A 24,965-nucleotide genomic window follows, 5' to 3' on the forward strand; every position below is an offset into this window, starting at 1 on the left:
AAAAACACAAAAAAATTAGCCAGGCGTGGTGGTGGGGGCCTGTAATCCTAGCTATTCCGGAGGCTGAGGCAGGAGAATCGCTTGAACCAAGGAGGCAGAGGTTGCAGTGAGCCGAGATCATGCTATTGCACTCCAGCCTGGGCAACAGAATGAGAATCCATCTAAACAAAAAACAAACAAACAAAACCAAAAAACCTTCCAAAGGGTTCCCTGCATGGGGCAAAATTTGTTTTTCACTGCTAAGCATAGGAAGGATTAAGAAAGTGGAACAAATTCCTTTGTAACTATAGCATCTCTCATATTTGAATGGCAAGCATGTTCAATCTGTTGCTGCATGTTAAGAAAATATTGAGGATACATATGAATAAAGCAAAACAAGAAAAAAGGTTAAATTATGAGCTTTAAAAATTAAAATAAAAATCTGTTTTTAAGCCAAGTAGGTGTGATTCTGATAATTATTACATATGACATAACCCATAGAAAGCAAGGCCAAGAAAAAAAAACTTCATATTGTTCAGTTCTTGGACTTGATATTGTCCTAGGAAAAACAGTGATAATTCAACAAATGCATCACACATACAACTAAAAAGTCTCCTTCTGGTTTCAGATAAATTTAAACAACAATCTTCCTAGGCTATTTTTTCTCCTGTGTCTAATAAACCTTCTACGTGCAGGGCCAGTGTAAATCCCTCCACCCTTTCAAACACTAGATCCGAACATCCAGGAACATTTTGCAATGCAAAGTGCTTTGAGAAAGAGATGGATTCTGTAGTGCCAGTGGCATAACTGATCGAGGAAGCTGGGAAGAGATTAACACTGATGGGAGCCAGTCAGGCAATGGTGGTTTGTTTCTCTTCTTGAGTGTTCCTCCATCAGCTGCATGATCAGTTCATAGAGGGCTCTGCAGATCTTTGCAGAGCCCTCTCCTGTAAGATGAAGAGAATCAAATATATCATGGCAGGAGATGGCACTGTCAGGGTGCATGAAGCCCCCGTCTGTATGCAGGACCTACACATGGGCAAGCTTCAGCAAGGAAACCTTGAGAAGCTGGTTCACCTTTTGCCTCAAAGGGTTGGGCTTCTCACCTCAAGGTAACACATCCAATACAAGAATTTTGCCTTGTGGCTGCCTTATGTTGATAAATTGGTAGAGTGAATGATGGCCTTGATCCTACCTTCTAACTCTACTGCTGTATTTTCATGGTTGTTTGTTTTTACCCAGAGAACAATGACCTTAGGTTTAATATTCTCCAGTTCTCTACTCTTTATTTTCTATAAAACATGTCTTGTATCTTCCTCAGTTCTAAAATTCAGTGCGTGAATTGGGGAAAAAAGCTCTCGCCATATCTCGTGTTGCTGCATTAACTGCACCATGGGGTCTCCCACAAACAGAACGTTAGGCTTTTTGTCTTTACCATCCAGGACAAATCTGTTGTGCTGAGATATCCATCTGTCGTCTCCTTGAATATCTTCCACTGCATGTGGAATAGCTGCTGTGTTTAAGTCGGCTTGGTTCATTCTACACTCACGTAGAGAGTCCATGGAGGCCTTACAGGGTTGCAGCATTGACGGGTGGTGCGTCTGTCAGTCGCTCAGTCCCTGCGGCCCTCCTCTGGCGCGGCCCTCCTCGGGCCCCAGCACCAGCAGCAACCTAGAGATATTTTTATCCCAAAGAAAAAGAATTTAGGTAACTTCTTTTTGGTATTTGTCAGCCCTAGATTTCTTTAACAAATTCTTAATTATGCACATAAGAAATAGATACATATATAAAGCAAACGTGATTCCTTCAATAACTTGAGGTAAGCATTTGAGAAGCAAGAGTATATCCTCTAGAATGCTGTGCTAGTAGCTTATGCTTCTATTTCTCTCCACTCAGAGTCAGGATCTTGACTTCATGACTCCCCATATGTCTCACACATAGCTTTATTCAATAAGGGAATCTCTTTTTCTTACAGTGATTCAGTGTTTTTCTGTATCTCCTTCGTAATAGAAAAGTGATTCATTTCACAATCAACTGTCATAGATTTTATAATTAACATTTTAAATCTTGTTTAAATTTTGTCATAGAGCATATTCATCAGTTTGTGGGATCTATTGTCATCATTTCCTTCATTTGCTCCAGTTTCTATGTACCATCTGAAGAACCCACCATACTTTTTTCAGTCCAGAATATCCAGGTTTAGTTATTGCAGATAGTGTACTCATAATACAGGTGATTCTTTCAGCCTTTGAAATATATTCTCCTTTTGTAACTTGCAGCATACCCAGCAAATCAGTCTTATTAAGACAGAATACTATATAGGGGCTATTTATCCTGGTTTAGCCCAATTTGAACATCAAAATCAAGCCTAAAGACTATACTAGTGATGTAGTGTCCATAAAGCTCAGTCACTTGCCCAGAGGATTTACAGACAACAGCAGAATTTGAGAATGACTGAAATCTATACTAAAGGATAAAAACTATGTATATTTTAAAGTATATCCTTTTTTCCTTTTTCTTTTCTTTTTTTTCAAGAGACAGGTTCTTTCACTTTGTCATCTAGTTTGAACCGTTAGTGGTGTGATCATAGCTCACTGCAGCTTCAAACTCTTGGGCTCAATTGATCCTCCTGCCTCAGTTCCCCTAGTAGCTGGGACTATAGGAGCATGCCACCATGCCTGGTTAATTTTTGTGTTTTGTGTTTTTTCGTAGAAATGGGATCTTGTTATGTTGCCCAGGCTGATCTCAAACTCTTGGGTTCCAGCAGTCCTCCTGCCTCAACCTCCCAAAGGGCTGGGGATTACAGACATGAACCACCATGCCTGTTTGGCAAGTTCTTATATTTAAAAGAAAACTGTTTCTCTGCTCACAACGCTTTTGATACAAAAGGCATGGGAATTTTTCGTCTTGTACCAACCAGTTCTCTAACTTTCCAGACACAAACTGAGTGTCCTATAGCTTAATTCAATTCTGAGACTGACTATGCATAGTTAAGACAGACCTCATAGGTTAAGGCTTCAGTCCCAGAAGACTGCCCTACTGCCAGTCACAAGTACTGGTTGCCCAGGGTACCCACACTTCTGTCCAACTTAGCTACAAATCAAGGGTTCCCGTAATCCTCCCCCCAGGTTCAATAATTTGTTATAACAGCTCACAGAACTCAGGGAAACACTTTACTTAACATTTTTATTACAAAGGATATTATAAAGGCTATAAATCAACAGCCAGATGAAGAGGTGTATGGGGTCAGGTCCAGAAGGGTCCTGAATACAGAAACTTCTGTTCCCATGGATTGGGGTATACTACCCTTCTGACACATGGGTGCATTTGCCAACCTAGAAGGTCTCCAAATTCCAGCATTTAGGGATTTTTCTGGAAGCTTTATTGTATCGGTATGATTATTAACTCAATCTTCAGTTCCTCTTTCCTCCCCATACGATAGGTAATGGGGCTGACAGTTTCAAGTTTCTAATCCTGGTTTGGTCTTTCTGATGACCAGCTCTTATCCTGAAGCTATTTATGAGCACGCTAAGAGTCATCTCATTAGAACAAGAGATTCTAATATCACCCAAAAAATTCCAAGGGATTTAGGAGCTCTGTGTGACATTTTTGTCAACCCCATCACTCAGGAAATTGCAGGTGTTTTAGAAGCTTTGTGTCAGAACAAGGGACATAGACCAAATACATATTTCTTATGGTATCACAATATTCAATAAATTATAAATAAGACACTTTGTGTCTGACAGTAAAATACAGTTTCTCCTCAATAAGAAATTAGATCTATGGGAATACTACCATACCCATTTGGATTTTTCTTGTAGTATGTTCTATGACATTCCCATCAGTTGACATGAGAAATGTCTATATGGTACCTTGCTTCAGGACCCTAATTACTAAGTATGATTTATCTCTAGTCTTTGATAATGCTTTTTCTCAAAGAATAGTCTCTAAATGCTAAGTCATCTTCAATAACGTTTTATGGGGGGGCTTAGCTTCCCATCTTTCCTAAGCACTCAGGAAGATGCTGGCTCGAAGAGAGTTGGATTTACCATGAAGCTAAGAAAGTGAAACTTTGGAAATCTTCAATTGCACCAGCCCCTTTCCAAGGTTCTCTAAATGTGTAAAATTTGCAAAAACGAAACAACAACCACAATTACTGAAGGCCATAGTTTCTTTCCACTCCACTCTCCACTCTGTCATACTTTCCTTCAAGTCAGATATTGTTGATGTAGCTGCAGGTAATTTGGGAATCTGACTAAGGGAAAATGGAATTAATCATATATCAATTTGTGTTTAGTGGATGTATTTGTGTAGCTCAGTTCCCTCTGTGTGAAGTCAAGTTATTGCTCGTCTTTCTGTTGATGAAACAGCTTCCAGGCACACTCCCACCATTCATTACACTAACTCACTTAGCTTCATGACACCAAGGTGCAGGGCCAAGGGCCATATCACCATGATATGAGCATGTCCAGTGGCACAGGAAGAATGTGGGGTCCTGGAGGGGAAACAGGTTGCAACTGTGTGGAACCAGGAACTGCTCCGTGGAAAATCTATCATTAGCAGACATGTAATATTGAAAAGGGGGCATTCACTTCTCATTAATGTCTGATCAGAATAGAATTTCTCTCCTGTCAGGAATATATTCATTATAATATGATATTTGCAATCACAAATGTTACAAAGATTTTTTTTTGATGGTGACAGTAAGAAAGAGAATTTATCACATACCAGTATTGCAAATAGTGGGTACATCTGTAATAGCTCATATATAACAGAACATGATAATAATTTTCTTAAATTTGTGAGATAGTACCAGTAATTAGTGTTAAAGATAAAATATCTAAATTATTAACAATAAAACAGATATTAATCAATATTGCTGAAATGCTGATTGTTTTTTATTTTCCCTAGAAATTACTGCATTTCAAAACTATAGTCATTTGAAGAAACAATAAGAGAATATATTGTAGCCAAGAATATTATAGAGCTATGTCAGGCAGTTGAGTAATATAAACATTGTGTTTTTTTTGTGATGTTTGTGGTACTTGTCAGCTGTTAAAAATCTATTGTTTGTTGGATTTCTATTCTCATTCCAAATAGTCATTCTAATTATTAAGTTATTATTTATAATTTTAGGTGCTTTTATTTTTTAAAAAAAGAAGACTCCCTAAATTGTAATTTCAGAATCACAGAAATTTAAATCCATTCTAACAGGAGTTTTTTCCTCTCTCTTTCTTTCTCTCTCTCTCTCACACACACATATAGTTTACTGCACTTGACCTCTGTGCTGTTTGCAATATATACAATGTATATAATGTATATATTGCAGGGATGTAAAATATATATATACACATATAATATGCTGCAAAGAAGGACTATATATAGATAGATTAATAGGTATCTATGTGATATATCATATCTACATGTAGATATCTAGATGTAGATAGATATAGTTAGATACAAATATACACATAGAAGCACTATATATGTATGTATATGTGTGTGTGTGTATATATATATATATATACACACAGTCAAATCTGGCTTCTTGATATTTTAGTTTAGAAAGGGACATTTCAAAACTCTTTCTGATGTAATAGTCACTTATTGGGGGAAGAGGAGGTGGTGTCTGAGTTGATAAGAGAAAATTGCACTCTTCCATGAGCTTCCATTTTAGCAAGAGGTGTTAACCATTTCACATGAATTATGAATTATTATGTTAGTGACATTGAAAGCAATCTCCTCCTATATCATTTTTTCTTCTTCCTCCTCCTTGTCTACCACTGCCACCACCTTTAATAAATCTTATACATTTAGTTTTCATTTCACCAAAGAGAAAGAGATCAGGAAAATGAATGCGTCAGAAGGAGTACTTTCAGACACAAGAGGTCAACCTGCCTTCCAGGTAGGGCTGCTCTTCCTGGGAGCCAGAGGGTGGCACAGAGCAAATAGCAGATGTAGAACCCACGATTCAGATTAGGAGACTGTTGATGCCAAATGGCAGGTGGCTGGTTGGGGGTTGGAGGAAGTTCTTTTACCAGAGAAGAATATAGACAGGCATAAAGTTTTGATAGGCCTAAGGACAGAGCCCGGGTACTTGAGACACAACTAGAGTCTAAATTAGAGATTGCAGAGGGGATGCAGGATGAGTCCACTGCAAACACTCAGAGATGTGGGTTCAGGGAGTCCTACATCCAAACCAGAAATGGATGCAGGATCATGGACGTAAAGCCGATGTCAAGCATTTCTAGGGCATGGATGGCTTTCAGGACAACGTTACCAGCCAGTGCCCTGAAAATGGTAGAGCAATTGCTCCAAACTCAGTGTTCCCTATTTTGAAGGATTGGATTTAGCTGTTGATTGGGCATAACAGCAAGAACTCTAGGGAATCAGGTTCTTTTTTTTTTATGATACAGTGTTTTTCTTTTTTTTATTATTATATTTTAAGTTTTAAGCTACATGTGCACAACGTGCAGGTTTGTTACATATATATACATGTGCCATGTTGGTGTGCTGCACCCATTAACTCATCATTTAACATTAGGTATACCTCCTAATGCTATCCCTCCTCCCTCCCCACACCCCACAACAGGCCCCAGTGTGTGATGTTCCCCTTCCTGTGTCTAATGGTTCCAGGATTAGATACAGATGACATTCTCATCAAGGAAAAATTCCAGTTTCACGTAGGTATCACTATAACTCTCTTCTCATACTTTAAGGAGGCAGGTGGCATATTTGGAAGGAGATGAAAGATTTGAGGCTTCAGGTTGCAATCTTCTTTCCCAGGATGAAGCCCTTCAACCCCGTGCCTCTCTCCACTAACTAATAGCAGCATCTTTTCATTATCCTGCAAGTAGCTGTTAAAATCATTCATTGATATTAGTGAAGTGAATTTTAAAAAATCATTCATTCTATTAATAGTGTTGGCCTGCTTCAGAGGTTTTTACATTTTTCTTCTTCACTAAAGAAACATAGCATGTATCCTAGATATTAGAGTTGCTATTATTAGAAGGAATAGTAGCACCATCACTTAATTTTACTTACACATTTTATTATGTTTGTCCAACTGAGTATTATTATGTCCCAGAATAATGGAAGATATTCATAACCTTCAATCTCAAAATAAACCAAAGACTTACAGTTTTCCCCAGATACCTCTAGTCTTGAATTCAAGTATTATTCCTTCTTGCACATTCTTCCATTTTGTTCTATGAGAATTTTAAATATTGCTTCAAACCCCTGAAGGTTTCATGAACTTAATCACAGGCTGTATTTGAACAGACTTCACTGATAATTAATGAGTTGAATGTGTTTAACTATTACTCATTGTCCAAATAAATGCAAAATAAAGTACCTTTATTTAAATGTACAAAATACTCATCTATATATTCATAAGCAATAAAGTTATATATTTGGATTTGTTCCATTTCTTTGACTAAGATAAAAATAGAATGCTAGCCCCTTGATAACATTTTCTTATACTAAAGAAAGATATCACACTTTTGATTATCTATCAACTTTAATATTTGCTGATATGGACAAGCACTAGTGTCTGCTAAATACAGAGAAGCCTTGACCTACTTTATTTGGTTTTGACATTTTGCATTTTAAAATGCAGGATCAAGAATGGTAGATTTTTATCATCTCTCCTTAGCCTTCTCTACAATAGTGAGAACACAAGGAAATTTTAGAAGGAGAAATAATGCAGGGCTCATGAGGCCAATTTGGTAGAAAGTATTATTTTAAATAAATTCTAAAATGAGACACATTGAGATTTGTGCAGGGAGAGACATGGAATTTTCTTCAAATCATGTAAAAAATCAGGTGTATTCACAATGAATGTTTGGCTTGGAAAGGTTATTTTGTAAGCCAGTGCCTCCCATTCACTTGTGTCTCATAAATCTGCCAGACACTGAGGGACATAAGATATTGGGAATCATCCTTTGGAGTTAATTGGAGAAACTGCTGTGCTTGTCTATAGGGAAAAACCTACTGCCATGTGTCAAATTTGGGGGTTACTGATAGAGTATTCAACAGACATGGTTAACTGAGGAAATCAAGCAAATCTAAACCACAGAAGAAAAAGACAATGGCATTACCTTCAGGAGACACAGTTAGGTGACAAGATGGAAAAGGAAATAGTTTTGCAGCTATCAGCATCCTGAACAAGAGATTGCATGAAAAACTCAAGCAGATACTGTCACAGGGAGCTAGAGCAAGAGAGGAGGAGAGCTAATGAAAGGAATGAGGTGTGTGGGGCAACTATTGGGCATATGTGATTGCTAGCATACTTCTATAAATAGATATCTGGAAGGGAGAATTAGATTAAGAAGGAAGTTGGAGTTCCTGCAATCACGGATAGCTGCAAAGTCAGAGAAATATGGTTTAATAACTGGTGTTACCTATTCCTACTACCCATCGTAGCATGAACTAATACAACGTAACTCCAAACAGAATTTTGAAAGAAATCATGGAATTCCAGACACAGCTTCCTTGTAACTTATTGTTACCGAGCACAGACCTGTTATTCAATTATTAAGTTGTCTGAACATTTTCTGATTTGGGTCTGAATAACTATGGCATTCAAATAAAAATACTTTATGCTTACTTGTCTTAGTTTGAGTTTCCTCCAAAGTAGATCCTGATTGCCTTTCAAGCACATACCTCTTCATCCCCTACCACTCATGATAAATATTGCAAATGGGTTGTTGGAAAGATATTACAGTGTGATGTTATCGGCATGCTCTTGAGCCAAACTACTGGGTGTGTGGTCTGATGTTGCCATTTACCAGCCATGTGGCCTTTGAGTAGTTGCTTGTCTGTGTCTTGACATTCTCATAAAAAAATGCTCACATTAATTCACCTCTTAGAGTTGGGGCAAGTATAAAGTAAATTAAAACAAATACCAGGTTTAGAATAGGACCTGGTACATGACAAGTGTCCAATAAATATTAGCTCTTTCTATGATGGATTTTTTTCCTGAAAGCTTCAAAACCCTTCTCAAAACAGTGTTCCAGGCAGCCACTGCCAAGTAATCAGAGTTGACACAAGAGATGAAACCAATTTGTCAAGTCTCCGTCCTCCTTAAAGTGAGAAGATGGATGGCAATACAAGCAGAGGAACCTGGGGTTCTGTATCTATCTGGCTTTGAAGGCTTGGAAATTATAGAATCTCAGAGGAGAAAGAAACCATAAAAGTCAGCCACTCCAACCTCTAACCCACTCTGGAAAATCCTTCTGTGGTGTGCCCTAACACACGTGCATCTAGGGCCCTGCTTGGTATTCAATGCTCATTACATCATTTAATTTTAACTTTCAGACTTTGCCTTAGGCTGCCATAACAAAATAACATAGACTTGGTGGCTAAAACAACAAAACTTATTTTCTCACAGCTCTGAAGGCTGGGAAGTCCAAGATGAAGACGCCAGCTGATTCAGTTCCTGGTGAGGGTCCTCTTAGTGGCTTGTAAACACTCATCTCACTATGTCCTCACATGGACTTTTCCTGAGACAGAGAGATCTCTTCCTTTTCTTATATGGCCACCAATTCTATTTGATTATGATCCTACCCTTATGATCTCTTTTAACCTTAATTATCTTTAAAAAGTCCTACCTCCAAACACACTCGCATTGAGAGGTAGAGCTTCAGCATATAAATTTGGTTGGGTGGGGGTGAGGAGATACAATTCAGTCCATAGCAGAAATTTTTAGTTTCTCTTAATTGAATTATGCCTCACTATTGCAGTTTTGTTACCAGGAGCAACAGTAATGAGACCTTCCAAGTGACAGAATTTGAAGAATTTAAAACACTTAAAGTACCCTCCCTAGGTTTTACCTTCTGATGCATTGTCCCCATTTATTTAAATAATTTTTTACCTAGACTTCCCACCATCCAGTGAACACGATATCCTTTGTTAATTTATATATTTAAAAAGAGTGTCCACAATTGAAAACAGTTTCAAATGTGATCTGATCAATATAAAATGCCAGGGAATCCAGATCTTCCCTGTTCTATAACTATTCTGGCTTTGCTGCAAGTTGAGATTGCCTTTATTGTATTAGTCGTTGGGTGACAGTTTATAGGAAGTAGCTTACTGCCTGCACATTAGGTACTCAGTAGGCCCTGGTCGAATGAAACTGGAGCCCACTCTGATGGAATTTCTGTTGTTGTTTTTACAGTAAGACATATTTTTCTGAATCATCTCCAGTCTAAAGAACTCACAGAAGACTGGAAGCTAGGCCATTTTAGAGTTCTCTTGAAATTTTGCATTTACATGAAAATGGTAGTAAGGGTCTGGACCAGGATGAAGAACAATTGTAATGAACCAATATAGAGAATCCCTGCACTGAAGAAAAACTGAGAATATGTTTTTCATCTCTTTCTAGGACTGCATGGACATAGAGAAAGAGTGAACAAGGGGCATGCTTCTGTTAAGTGTCTTCAGTAATTACTTGAACATGTGACTTGCTGTTTAAGGAATAAATGACATTTACTAAGGATTTAATATATGTCAGCTACTGTGCCAGGCACTTTCACATTACCTCATTAATCCTCTCAACAGCCCTGTGAGGTAGAGGTTATTAGATCCACTTTACAGGGAAGTTATGGGGCTTGCCTAATTTTGCATGCTAAAGGTAATTCTTGCTTTGGCTGCCAAATGCCATGAGCTTTCCATAACACCCACACTACTAATACTGGAGCATACCAGGGGATACTGGAAGGCACAGACAGAAAATGGCACACCACCCTGGGGTATTAATATTCCTGATGGCAGGTGTATTGGTTTACTAAGACAGCCATAACAAATAACACAGATCAGGTGGCTTAAACAACAGAAATGTACTTCCTCACAGTCCTGGAGTCTAGAAGTTCAAGACCAAGGTGGTGGAAGTGTTTTTTCTGCCTTCCCCCTCATTTGGTTTGTAAATGGCCATCATCTTCCGGTGTCTTCACATGGGCTTCCCTGTTTGTGTGTGTCTGTGTCCTAACCTCTTCTTCTTAGAAGGTCTCTAGTCTCATTTGATTAGGACTCACCCCCAGTGACTTTATTTAACCTTAATTATATCTTTAAAAGCCTTTCTCCAAGTATAATCACATTCTGAGGTACTAGAGATTAGGACTTCTACATATGAATTTCAGGGGCACACAATCCAGCCCATAACGGCAGGTAATTCAAAACACTCTAGAAAGGAAGTAAAATATAATACATAATAATCTGGACTTTGGACTTTGATTGCTTTGGCTGAATCCTGATTCTTTCATTAACTAGGTGAGTAACTTTGAGCAACTCATTGAACCTATCTTCCCCTCAGTCTCCCTGTCTTTTAAATGGAGATACTCTCTTGTAGAATTTCTGTGTGTGTGAGAAAATAAAACAAGGTAATACATATTATGCACTTAGAAGAATCCCTGGAATGTAATAAGGACAGTATATGTAGTAACTTGTATAGGATAGATGAAGTAAAATGAAACATTAATTTTTATTGTGTATATTTAAGATGCACATGTTTTGTTATACATAGGCATAGTGAAATGATTACTACGGTCAAGCTACTGAACATATTCATCATCTCACACAGCTACCTTTGCATGTGTGCATGTGGTAAAAGCACCTGGTGTCTATTCTCTCAGTGAATTTGCAGTATACAATAAAATATTTTAAATTAGAGTCCTATGCCATGCATTAGGTTGCTAGACTTATTCATTCCAAGTAACTGCAACTTTATAAACTTTGAACTACATCTCTCCATTGCCCCCTTCCTTAACACCTCTGCCCCTGGTAGCCACCATTCTACTCTCTGTATAAGGGAAATCATACAGTATTTTTACTTCTGTGTCTGGCTTACTTCACTTTCACATAATATCCTTAGGGTTCATCCATGTTGTTGGATAAGGCAAGATCCCCTTCCTTTTGAAGGCTGAATAATATTCCTATATATATATATATATTCCTATATATATATATATAGATGTGTGTGTGTGTGCGTGTGTGTGTGTGTACCACAATTTCTTTATCCATTTATCTGTCAATGAACATTTTGGTTGATTCCATGTCTTGGCTACTCTGAATAATGCTGCAATGAACATGGGAGCACAGCTATCTCTATGAGCTGCTGATCTCATACCCTTTGGATATATACTCAGAAGAGGGATTGCTCAGAACAGAATACAGACCCAGAAATAAATCCAAGCACATACAGTAAATTAATTTTTAACATGGGAACCAAGAAGACACATGGGGAAAGGGTGGCTTCTTCAATAATGGTGCTGGGAAAACTGGATATCTACATGTAAAAGAATGAAATTTGACTCTTATATTAGAACATACACAAAGATCATCTAGAAATGAGTTAAAGACCTAAATGTAAGACCTGAAACTATAAAACTCCTAGAAGAAAACACAGAGAAAACATTGGCCTTGGCAATTATTTTTGGATATCCCACCAAAAACTCAGTTGAGAAAAAAAATAAACAAGTGGCACTACCACAAAATAAAAAGGTTCTACACAGAAAAGAAAACAATCAACAAAATAAAAAGGCAGCCTACATATTGGGAAAAACATATTTGTAAGCCGTGAATCTGATAAGGGGTTAATATCCAAAATATGTTAGGAGCTTACACAACTCAATAGCAAAAAATACAGTAAATTAAAATAATCTGATTTTAAAATGGGCAATCAATCTGAATAGACATTTCTCCAAAAAAGACAAAAATAGCCAACAGATACAGGCAAAGGTGCTCAACTTCAGTAATTATCAGGGAAATACAAATTAAAAGCACAATGAGATATCACTTCACACCAACTAGCATGGTTATTATAAAAAATACAAGAAGGGTCAGGCACGGTGGCTCAAGCCTGTAATCCCAGCACTTTGGGAGGCCGAAACGGGTGGATCACCTGAGGTCAGGAGTCTGAGACCAGCCTGGCCAACATGGCGAAACCCCATCTCTACTAAAAATACAAAAAAATTAGCCGGGGTGGTGGTGCATGCCTCTAAGTCCAGCTACTCAGGAGGCTGAGGCAGGAGTATTGCTTGAACCCAGAAGGCGGAGGTTACAGTGAGCTGAGATCGTGCCACTGCACTCCAGATCAGGCGACAGAGTAGACTCTGTCTCAAAAATAAACAAACAAACAAACAAACAAATAACAAGTGTTGGCAAAGATGTGAAGTAAAGGAAACCTTTGTACACTGTTGGTGGGAAGATAATCGGGTACAGCCATTAGGAAAAACAATATGGAGGTTCCTCAAAAGATTAAAAGTAGGATTGCCATATGACCAAGAAATCCTTCTTCTGGGGATATATTTATACACACATATACGTAAATTCTATAATTTTTAAGTTAAAACATATCAAATAATTTTCTTCACTTCAGAAAGCTGCCTCAATCACAAATATCCATTCATTTTCCTGTTTCTTATTGTTGTTTTTGTTTGTTTGTTTTTTGAGACGGAGTCTCGAGTCTCACTTCTTTGTCCAGGCTGGAGTGCAGTGGCACGATCTCGGTTCACTGCAACTTCCACTTCCCAGGTTCAAGCAATTCTCTTGCCTCAGCCTCCCAAGTAGCTGGGACTACAGGCGCCCGCCACCAAGCCCGGCTAATTTTTGTATTTTTAGTAGAGACAGGGTTCCACCATGTTGGCCAGGCTGGTCTCGAACTCCTGACCTCAAGTGATCCACCCACCTCAGGCTCCCAAAGTGCTGGGATTACAGGCCTGAGCCACCGAGCCCGGCCTCATTCTCCTCTTCTAATGAGCTGTAGTAGAGGAAAAAGTCTAAGAAGTACTTTCTGCTAGCATGCATTTGCTCTTCATGCCAGGCTGACTTCTAAGGTGGCTTCCAATGATTCCGCTTGATAGTATTCATGCCCCAAGAAATCCACTTCCTGTGAATGTAGGCTGAACTTAGTGACTCATTTCTAATAAATAAAATATAACAAAAGTGGTGGAATAGCACTTCCAAAATTTGGTTATAAAAATTAGTGACTTCCATCTTGCTCTCTCTCTCTCTTTCTCTCTAGTTCTCTCTCGCTCTCACTCTTATTTTCTCTCTCTGGCTCTTTTTTCCTGCTTGCTGTGATGAAGCAATTCATCATGTTTTGAGCTGCCCTATGAATAGGTCTATGTTTTAAGGAACTTGGGGCTGTTTCTGGCCAACAGCCCTCAAAGAACTGAAATCTCTCAATTCAACAGCCCGCAAGAAGCTGTATCTTGCCAACAACTACATGATTGAGCTTGAAAGTATATTCTTCCCTAAGCAGATTTCCTTTCATGTCTTAGGGTGACTGCAGCCCCAGCTGGCACCTTTACAGCAGACTGTGGGAGACACTGCAGCAGAAGATCCAACTGAGCTGTGCTCAGATTCTTGACCCACAGAGAACATGAGAAAATAAATGTTTAAGCCACTAAGTTTTGGAGTAATTTGTTATGCAGCAATAGATAACTAATAAAGCCTTCTGAAAGTGGAGAATATTGTGGGACTAGATTGGGACCATCATGATTCAAGTGGAAAATGAAATTTGTGTGAGCACAGCAGAAGGACCCAAAGAATAGAGGGCAAGAAAGAAGCTTGGCTGATCCCAACTGTTTTCCAAGAATCACCCACTCAAGCAGTTTTTCCTCATCAGCATGTCTGGAAATAACCGTTAATTAGCTAGCTTGCAATACTCTTACTTTGCACTAGTTGCATTTCAAAGTATTTAAATTGTTCAACCTGCTCCAATACATTTACTCCTACTGTTTTCGCCATTAATGAGGCATTCAGCTTTTAGAATCTGGGAGATGACCTAAAGATCAAAGTTAATTTAATTTAAAATCAATGTACTAGGAAAGAAAGACCCTGCCTCCAGTATTGACATTAGGCTGTGAGCTTTTGTAAATGCAGAAGCAAAGGCACATAACAGCATATGCCATGCTATTATTTCCAACCAGGTGAGACTATATTCATGCAGTCACAAAGGTCTACTGAAAAAGATTCTGATAATTGGTCTCCACCTGATTTAATACCACTTATTGGACAGATTTTGTTTGAGCAAGTGAATTGAAAACCACTTCCTGGATTCATTATTGAGTTTTAAATCCCACTGAGCAGCTAAGACCAATATCAATGAATCCTACATTCCTGATATTTTAGAGAAAGTCATTCATAACTGAGATAATCAAAGTGCTTAGATTTATGAACAAAGTTTCTTATAAAAGACTTATGTTTTTAACTGAGTTCTATTGGCAGTTACTTACTCCTGCTGCAAGAAATAAGAAGACTTTGTAATGTGATGTCTGGAGGCATCTATTTCACTTATTATATTTTTAATCCTCAAAGTCTGTTTTCTGATTTGCAATGGTCTGCAATTACATGGTTTCACAGTTAATTATTTTCTATTCGTTCACTCATGTGTTTATTTATTCAACAAATGCTTGATATCGCCTCTGCGCCAAGTACCATGCTAAGTCGTGGAGGTTCAAAGAAGTATAAAATAGTACTTCAGTCAAAATAAACTGGTTTTGCTAGTATAACTAACAATATTAAAGTTACCTGAACGGCTTATCCCAACCAAGGTTTATTTCTTGCTCACATAGTCTGGGAGGTCCATGTGATAGCTCCATGGTAGCTTGGGCTTCCAAATTTGCTCAGACAGGAAGAACAGACTGGGAAGCATGATGCCAGCAATTAAGTATCTCCATCAGAAAGAGACACAAGATCTTTGGTTTGCTTCGCCATATCTGCCTCTAAGTAGAAGTGCATTCCCCCCAACAGTTTCTTTAGGGAAAGAAGCAGAAACAGAACACACTATTGTCTATCATACACAGACTACACCTTCTGCCCCTTCTTATTTTATTAGCCTATGCAGTCTTGTCTTGGGCATTTACATGATTTCTACAAGGCCCTTAAAATGTTAAACATATCTTGGTGACTCCCATTATTGTTTTCATGGACGGTTAAGACAACAGGGACTCCATGTTAGAAATGATCCCCCCACCTTCTCTAAAGATCCCGTGGCCCTTATATCCCTCTGTTCTCCTCTGTCTCTGATAAGAAGGCCTGGTCACCCCTAGAAAGTGAAAAAACCAAGGAGGACATGGCTAAGACAAGTTAGACTCTGAGAATTACCGTGAAGTTTTTCATCATTTATGTCATCATTAGGCCATTTAACCAATATGCATTGAGCATCCCTACTATGTGATGTGTGCTAGAAATGAAATGTTGATCAAAATAGGCATGGTTCAAACTGTATAATGAGGCAGATTGTCAAGTAAACGGGCAATCGCAGTGCAGTGTGGTAAAAGCTATGCTAGAGAGGTGCAGGGAGCTCTGGGAGCACATGGCTGGGGAGACCCCGTGGATAAGGGAAGGTCCCTGGAGAAAATGATGTCTAGGCAAAGGCCTCATGCCTGTGTAGGAATAAGCTAGGTAAAACTAACTGGGGAAGGAGTGATCATTCTAGAAGAAGAACAACAATCTGGAGGAAGGAAAGACAGAGGAAAAGGCACACCAAGAAAGAGAAGAGAGAGCAGGTGAAACTGTTGGCATAATCAGGGAGCTGCAAGAAGCCAAAGCATAGATTCCAGGTGGGGGGATTTTAAGACATGGGATTAGAAAGATGAGGAGAAGCCAGGTTTCAAAGGACCTTGTAAGCCATGAACACAACTTTGGACTTGTTCCTAAGAGCAGAGGGAAGTCGTTGAAAGTTTTCAAACAGGAAAGAGAGTGATATAGTAGATACTTCAGATTTGAAGTAACCACTGCCCTTTACAAAAGCCTGGCAGTTATTATGCTGGTAAAGTAAACAACCCAATGCCTGTTTATAGCAGTCCTGGTGTTTGGCTGATTTCCCTAGTAGGATGATTTATGAGAAAGTAGATGGAGGATTTGTGTGTTTGGTATTAGGAACACCAGGAGAGCCCTAACACAAAACTATATTTTCTATTCCCTTCCATAAACACTGAAACCCCATTCTTTAGTCCTTTAATTTTTTTTTCATTTATCTGGTCAAATATGAATTGAGCACCTGCTATGTACATGGAATAAAGCTAGTGCACTAAAGAAAATGAGATAAGGACAGGGTTCTTGCTTCCAAAAGGCTAAAAGGTCTCGTAGCAGGGATAAGATGAGTTTAAGAGTGTGGTGTGTGGGAGGAGAGCAGAGCAATCGGAACCCAGAGGGAGAAACGAACTTTTCAGGCTGGGGAGCCCTGGGAAGGCTTTGTGGAGAAAATACCACTATGACTGGGCCTTGAAAGATGAATAAGATTTTCTCAGTGCTGAGCCGTGTTTTTATCAGAAGTCGTTCAGCTATCCACGAGAGAAACTTAAACTCAAATGAGCTTAAACAAAAAGAGGGCAGTTATTGTTTCACACACAGAGGCACAACTGACTTCAAGCCTAGCTGGATCCATGGCCCCAGTGTTATGATTCAAGCTCGCTCTTTCTCTCTCCATTCCTAGGACAGATCCTCCCTGGTGGACAAAATGTTGTGAAAGGAAAATAAATCCTGGGACCCCCAAATCACTAAGCCAAAGGGAAAAGTCAGGCTGGGAACTGCAGGGCAAGCCTGCCTCCCATTCTATTCCTAATTAAGATAGAGCAGAGATAAAAAAGCTACCTACCTACCTCTGTCACAATTTGCTCACAAGGAAATCCCCTGTGGACAAAGGACAGACAGAACTCAAAGTCATCCCTTTGCTCGTGTGAGACAAATGCATATCTGACTGCTTCCTTTGCCCTATTGTTTCACTAAGCCAGACTAAGGTGTAAGTGACTATTCACCTAGATTGTATATTCAGCAAAAGGCTAATCAGAAACTCGCAAGAATGCAACTGTTTGCCTCTTACCTACCTATGACCTGGAACACCTCCTCCCCAGATCAAATTGTCCCACCTTTCCAGACTGAACCAATGGACATTTTACACATATTGATTGATGTCTCATATCTCTCTAAAATGTATAAAACCAAGCTGTGCCCCTACCACCTTGGGCACATGTCATCAGGACCTCCTGAGGTGATGTCACAGGAGTGTCCTTAACCTTGGCAAAATAAACTTTCTAAATTTATTGAGACCTGTGTCAGATACTTTTTGGTTCACAATGGCTCTCAACAAACCCAGTGCATTAGTTTCTTAGGGCCACTATAAAAAATCACCATGAGCAGAGTATAGTAGCTTCAAACAACAGAAATGTATTTTCTCACAATTCAGGAGGCCAGAACTCAGACACTGAAAACCAAGGCGTTGGCTGGTTGATTCCTTCTGGGGGTTCCGAGAAGGAATCCATGGCGTGCCTCTCTCCTAGCTTTTAGTGTCTGCAAGAAGTCCTTGGCATTTATTTGTTTTTGAGTGCATCCCTCCAATCCCTCCCTCCACCTTCACATTGCCTTTTTTTGTGTTTCTTTTCTGTGTCCCTCGGAAGATCTAAAATCTCCCTCTCTTTTACGTTTGAGGATACCAGTCACTGGATTTAGGGCCCACCATATATCTAGGATGATCTTTCTTGAGATCCTCAACTCATACAACCTCTGTGAAGACTATTCCAAACAAGGTCAAATTCTGAGCTTCCAAATGTACTTCAATTTTCAGAGGATACTCTTTAACCCACTACACTCAACAAAACCATTCCACTGTCTATAGCAGTGGTACCCAATCTTTTTGGCACCAGGTATCGGTTTCATGGAAGATAATTTTTCCATGGACTGGGGACGGGGGAGGATGTTTTGGAATGATTCAAGCACATTACATTTATTGTGCACTTTATTTCTATTATTATTGCATTGTAATATATAATAAAGTAATTAGACAGCTCATCATAATGTAGAATCAGTGGGAGCCCTGAGCTTGTTTTCCTGCAAGTAGATGGTCCCATCTGGGGGTGATGGGGTCAGTGACAGATCATCAGGCATTAGGTTCTTGTAAGGAAGGCATAATCTGGATTTCTCGCATGCGCAGTTCACAAGAGGGCTCATGCTCCTATGAGAATCTAATGCCACCACTGATCTAACAGGAGGTGGAGCTCAGGCGGTAATGCAAGAAATGGGGAGTGTAAATACAAACGAAGCTTTGCTCACTGGTCTGCCAGTCACTTCCTGCTGTGCGTCTGGTTCCCAACAGGCCATGGACTGGTATCGGTCTGTGGCCCAGGTGCTGGGGACCCCTGGTCTATAGCACAAAAATCCCACTACCGTCAGCCCCTCATGGACCAAGTGTCAAAGCTGTGGTGGAGGTTGGGCTGTGGAGTTCAGCCTCATCAAAACTACATTGATTGGATTCTTAAGAAAAAAAGGCTTCTGATATCAGAACATAAGGTGTGCTGCAGAAATGTCAATGATAGGATCTTGGAACAATCACTGGAAAAGCCTTCTGGAGGATGTACGTATGGCAAGACATTTGGAATCATGATGCCTCCCAACCAAATAGATTCTAGAGGGAAGTTATTCTACTGGCTTCCATTCTTTTTATAGATGAGGAGCCAGAAGCACATGGAGAAAGTGATTGAGGGCCCCTGTATCCGACAGTCAGTGAAAGGCATTCTGATGGAGGACAGGTGCCACCTGACCTGCATATGTGGAGCAGGAGGCACCCAGAGAGCTGGACAAACCAGAAACGGAAAGGAGCAATGCCAGGGACATGAACGGATCTTCAAAACACGTTTTGCATTTACTGCTACAGTTATCTTTGCCTTAGTTTACTTAAGCATTTTACCTATACAGCTAAAAGTTAGACAATTGGTTTAGTGATGGTTAATACTGAGTATCAACTTGATTGGATTGAAGGATGCAAAGTATTTTTCCTGGGTGTGTCTGTGGGGGTGTTGCCAAAGGAGATTAACATTCGAGTCAGTGGACTGGGAGAAGCAGACCCACCCTCAGTCTGCGGGGGCACAATCCAATCACCTCTCAACGCAGCCAGAATAAACTAGGCAGAAGAACATGGAAGGACTTGACTTGCTGAGTCTTCCTGGCTTCATCTTTCTGCTGTGCTGGATGCTTCCTGCCCTCGAACCTCAGACTCCAAGTTCTTCAGCTTTTAGACACTTAGACTTCCAACAGTGGTTTGCCAGGGGCTCTCAGGCCTTTGGCCACAGACTGAAGGCTGCTCTGTCGGCTTCTGTAGTTTTGAAGTTTTGTGACTGGGACTGGCTTCCCTGTTCTTCAGCTTGCAGAAGGCCTATTGTGAGACTTCACCTTGTGATCGTGTGAGTCAATACTCCTTATAAACTCCCTTTCATCTATAAATCTATCCTATTAATTCTGTCTCTTTAGAGAACCCTGACTAATACAGGTTTTCAGAGGTTACTCTGAAGACCTGTGTGGGAGTCACGTTTGCATCCTTCTTCGGTAATATTAGAAAAATTAAAATAACATAGAACTTTTTAAAACACCAAATTAATTCAAGGTAAAGAGATGTGTTTTGTTCCTAATTATATCCTTTCTACCTTTTTGGTATTTGTTAAGCTTTTATTGTATTTAATCATGGTCACAGTAGAAGGTAATTTTATCTTCTTTCATCTAGTTTTGTGGCCTATATTTGGCAAATGAAAATGATGATGACTCAATATTGGCTTTCCATAATTTCGGGTGGAGAAAATATTTACTGACTCATGACATCCAAAGCTCTGGGATCCCTAATTTGACCAACTGCTATGTCTCATTAGGTAGCCCCCAAGCTGAGCAACCACAGTGAGAAATAAAAGGGACTTCCCTAACCATTTATTTTCTTAAGAGGATAGTGGCTTTGATTCTGAATGGACTTTTACTACATTTGGCATGCTTTAAAAAAGCTGTTTTGCTGAGGATGAGATGAATTTTGTTAATTGCACTATGGGTTGCTAAGGGACGTGCCACTCTGAAGCGCCGCATGCACGTGGCAACTCCTTAGCACCTGTGGCCTAGGGACCTTATCGCCATTATCCCACGCATTCAAAAACACAATACCCACTTGTTAGTCAAAGCAGCTGACCTAGGAATACCTTCTAAGTCAGTTGAAAAGCTTTGACAATTTTTCAAACAGGAAAATTAGCCAGGTATTGTTCAGAATGGTTGACCTGTGAATTTGATTTTTATTTGTTTACCTACACAGCCATGACACCAAGTTAGCAATAAGCAGACTTCAGCCAAACGTCATGGTTGGGGACATCTGAGCTGCACGTCATCCACCACATTCCAAGCATGTGTGACCTCCCCCTTCCCCCAATTCCTGTTAGAATAAGTGGAGGCAGGGAGGTCATGGTGAAGGCTTATTAAAAAAACAATCAGACATAAAACAATTGTTTCCTTGGACTAAGAAGCACGAATTTTCTTTGCCTGAGCAGGAAGCAAGGAAATATTCAGGAGAGGCTACTGGCCATTCATCATGTCCCTATGGAGACCGGAGTTTATGTGAGTGATACTATTGGATCTACTTTCTCCACCTCTCCCAGACTATTTAAGTTTTGGTCAATTGCAGCAGAATGAAAAGGAGAAATGTTGAAACTCCAGCAAAGAAAATATATAAGGGTAAACTAGTAGATCAATGCCCTCACCCTCCAGGCCTTAGAACAGAGAAGACAGTAAACATCACCTACCCATTTCTCATTCATTGATTGGTTCAGTCACAGATGGGCTGACCTCGTCATTCATTGATCCACTGCAAATCAAAAATTTTAATACTGACTGCTATATGCAAATTATTCTTATCTTCGGACCATGGGATGGAGAGGTAATAAAAATGAGCCCAAAAGGAAAATGCTTTTAGGAAACTTGTTTTAGTCTGGTGTAGAGACTGTTGGTTTCTTGAGGGCCCATGGATATCTTTTTGGCCTCAAAACAGCTGAGTAGGTTCGAGGTTTCTATTTCGGAAGAGATGAAACAGTCCATCTGGCTGATGAGGGCTCACTCCAGTCTTCATATCTTAAGGGAGAAAAATAAATACATCATTCACGTTTCTTCCTCAGGGCCAGTCAGTTTCCCAGGGAAGAAAAGCAGATAAATACTTAGGGCATAAGGTTATCTAGGAAGAGTGGGTGTGTCCCCTGGAATTTAAACTCACTGGGAAAGAGAGAAAAAAAGAGTAATCGCTAGCCACCCTGATTCACCATTAACAAGGTTTGTTTTTATTGATATTAATAATTATTATTGCTTATTGGATATTAACAATTTAAGCACATGTTAATGTCTACTCTTATCATCATCACTGGGCTGAAAATACAGAAAGTCAAAGCATAGCTCTTACCCTACCAAAAGTTGCTCATTATCTAGTCAGGGAGGAAGATTGGTCAAAAAAAAAAGACGGCAGAGTCCTGCTTTCAATTGAGCTTTATAAAACACATGATATGATATAAAATCTTTTCATTCTTCTGGTATGTCATTGGAGGGCTGGTTCTATCACAGTGAAAATTATAACTGCCATGTGTATTGCATACTTCCTACTTGCCAGAGCCTATTCTAACTACTTTGCATACATTATCCCATTTACAACCATGTGAAATAGGCAATGTTATTATTCTAGATTTGCAGATGAGGAAACTGAGTCACAGTTAAATGATTTGCATGAGGTTATACGGCTAGTAAGTAGTAGAGCTAACATTCATATTCATGTAGAGTGCACTAAAGTTTCCGTGCATGACCAATGTGCTATATTGCTTTGCATCTGAGAGATTATTATGTCAGAACTATGGCTTAGCAGGCACCAAAGACTGGGCAGAGCAAGCACTTCAGGACAGGTTCTATCAGCCATATCAGCCAGAGATGGTTGTGGGCAATGGGCTGAGGAGATGTGATGTGCCTTTGGAGGGAGCAAATGTAGCCACATTGACAGATCACAGAAGAAGGAACTAGGTAGTCCTCTAAGCAGGTGAATAATAACAAAACTAACATATGGATGACTTGCAAATGACTGTGCTCATCAAGTTTATTTGGCTCCGAACAAAATAAACTAAATATAAACCATCTTAAATAAACAAGGGCATGTATTAGATAATGAAAGTGAAGTGTCTATGGGTACATTAGCTTCAGGAATAGCTCAATCCAGCTGTTCAAATCAAGAATCTGTTTCTTTACCTCTGACACCTGCTTTTTTTGTTGGCTTTATTCTCAGTTTTTCTTTAGGTAGTAATGTCTTGTTGCTTAGCAACCACAGTGGAAAAAAAGTTTCTTTTCTCCAATAGTTTATTATTTAATTAGAGTACTTCAGGAAAAGAGAAGAGCAAACAAAACTCTAGGATCTGTTTGGTTGGAGAACACAAGCATTAAATTCTGTGCTGTATAAATAAGGATGTGTAACACTTGGACCATGCATTCGAGGAGTTAATAGTCAAACTGAGATAATTGACAGGTTTAAAAATAGCAACAGTGCAGGTTGATTGACACTGTTTTTGTTTGTTTGTTTGTTTGACAGCGTCTCTCTCTGTTTCCTAGGCTGGAGTGTAGTAGTGCAATCACAGCTCACTGCAGCCTCGATCTCCCAGGCTCAAGCTATCCTCCCACCTCAGCCTCCCAAGTAGCTGAGACTATGGGCATAACACTACAACCGGATAATTTTTTTCTAATTTATTTTTTGTAGAGACAGGGTCTCACTATGTTGCTCAGAGGTTGTCTTTAATTCCTTGGCTCAAGCAATTCTCCTGCCTCAGCCTCCCAAAGTGTTGGGATTACATTGTGATGTACCTGATAATAAATTTTAGGGTACACTTGGGGCTTAAAGACATGAATCAGAGAAGGCCTCAGTTGGGAATCAAACCTTTTCTTCAAGGGTGAAAAAGGTAGAGCTTTCATCATCACACACAGTAAACAAAATTATGGCTGTGATTTCCATAACAGAGTCTTTGGTAATTGTTTTGTTTTACTTTGTTCACAATAAAACTTGTTGAGAATAGCAGGTTACATCTACATCTGCATATTTGCTCAATGATCTGTGGCACCTTCTCATTGATGTGGTGATGAATCTGAGATCCATCAAGAAAGAATGAAAGAATAAGATTTACTTCACAAAGGTTAACCTTACAATCCAGTGCTGTCATGTTGCTGTGAATAAAGGAACATTTGCTAAGAATTCCCAACTAAAGCCACCAATCAAGCTCATTGTCTCCTTCTGTCTTGCTCTCTTTCTCCCTTATGTGCTAAAAAAATGATTTATCTTTTAACTTAGCTTTAATTCACAATTTCACAATTAATTAAACATCAGCCTAATCATTATACCCACAAAGCATTTAAACTGATGTTAGGAGAATGATGGGGAAATGAATAATGCTTTGAAGGTCCATTTCAAATTAGTTATTTGATTAATGAATATTTCACAAGGGCATTTGGCAGATGACCTCTGTTGATGACTTAAAGAAAGACAAGTCTGTTTAGGTAATGAGACGACAAAGCAAGTTTGAGTTATCTCTGGGTGTACGTTGTGTAGAATTACAATGATTAATCCATACAAAATGTATTACCTTTCCCGTGGCTCGTTGGAGATAACATAGAATTGTAAGATCAATAAATAAAGTCTGGCATTTCGAAGATGCTGCTTGATGATAAACTGCAATGTGCACCCCAGACCGCCAGCTATGAGCACAAGCTGCCCACCAGAGGCTTATGAAAGAAAGCTGGGCTTGTTCCTGATAAGGCCTGTGGTGGGGCGGGCTGTTTGCCTCATAAACTCTCCATAATCCCTCCTAGCACCTGACCTTTCGATTTCTTAGATGTAGAGGAAAAAAATTGGTTGTCACCAGCTTCCTATATATTCAAACAAATAAGAAACAGCTTACCTTGTTTTGTGGTTTAGAAGGAGCCTTTTCTCAGCAGTTTCATGATCAAAAGCACATATTGCAAGAGGGAATCAAATATAGGTCAAAGACGCTGACTGCAGCACACGATAAGAATAGGACAATGAGGAGGAGGTGGTGTAATCACAACCAGCCTGCCTTCTTTGGCAAGAAGCACTTATGGCAATCTCACTGTCCTCATCTCGGACAGTTAAGTTACTTTTCATTCTTAACTATGTTAAATCTTAGAACAGTCAAAGCTGAATCAAACAT

General features: G+C 39.4%; 1 pseudogene; it reads right to left on the reverse strand.

The window, feature by feature from the left end:
- Nucleotides 1-830: 830 nt before the first annotated feature.
- Nucleotides 831-24,764, reverse strand: LOC101131904 (platelet-activating factor acetylhydrolase IB subunit alpha2-like; annotated as a pseudogene).
- Nucleotides 24,765-24,965: the final 201 nt, after the last annotated feature.

Source organism: Gorilla gorilla, chromosome 10 (assembly GCF_029281585.2).
Source record: "Gorilla gorilla gorilla isolate KB3781 chromosome 10, NHGRI_mGorGor1-v2.1_pri, whole genome shotgun sequence".
NCBI classification, from domain to species: Eukaryota; Metazoa; Chordata; class Mammalia; order Primates; family Hominidae; genus Gorilla; species Gorilla gorilla.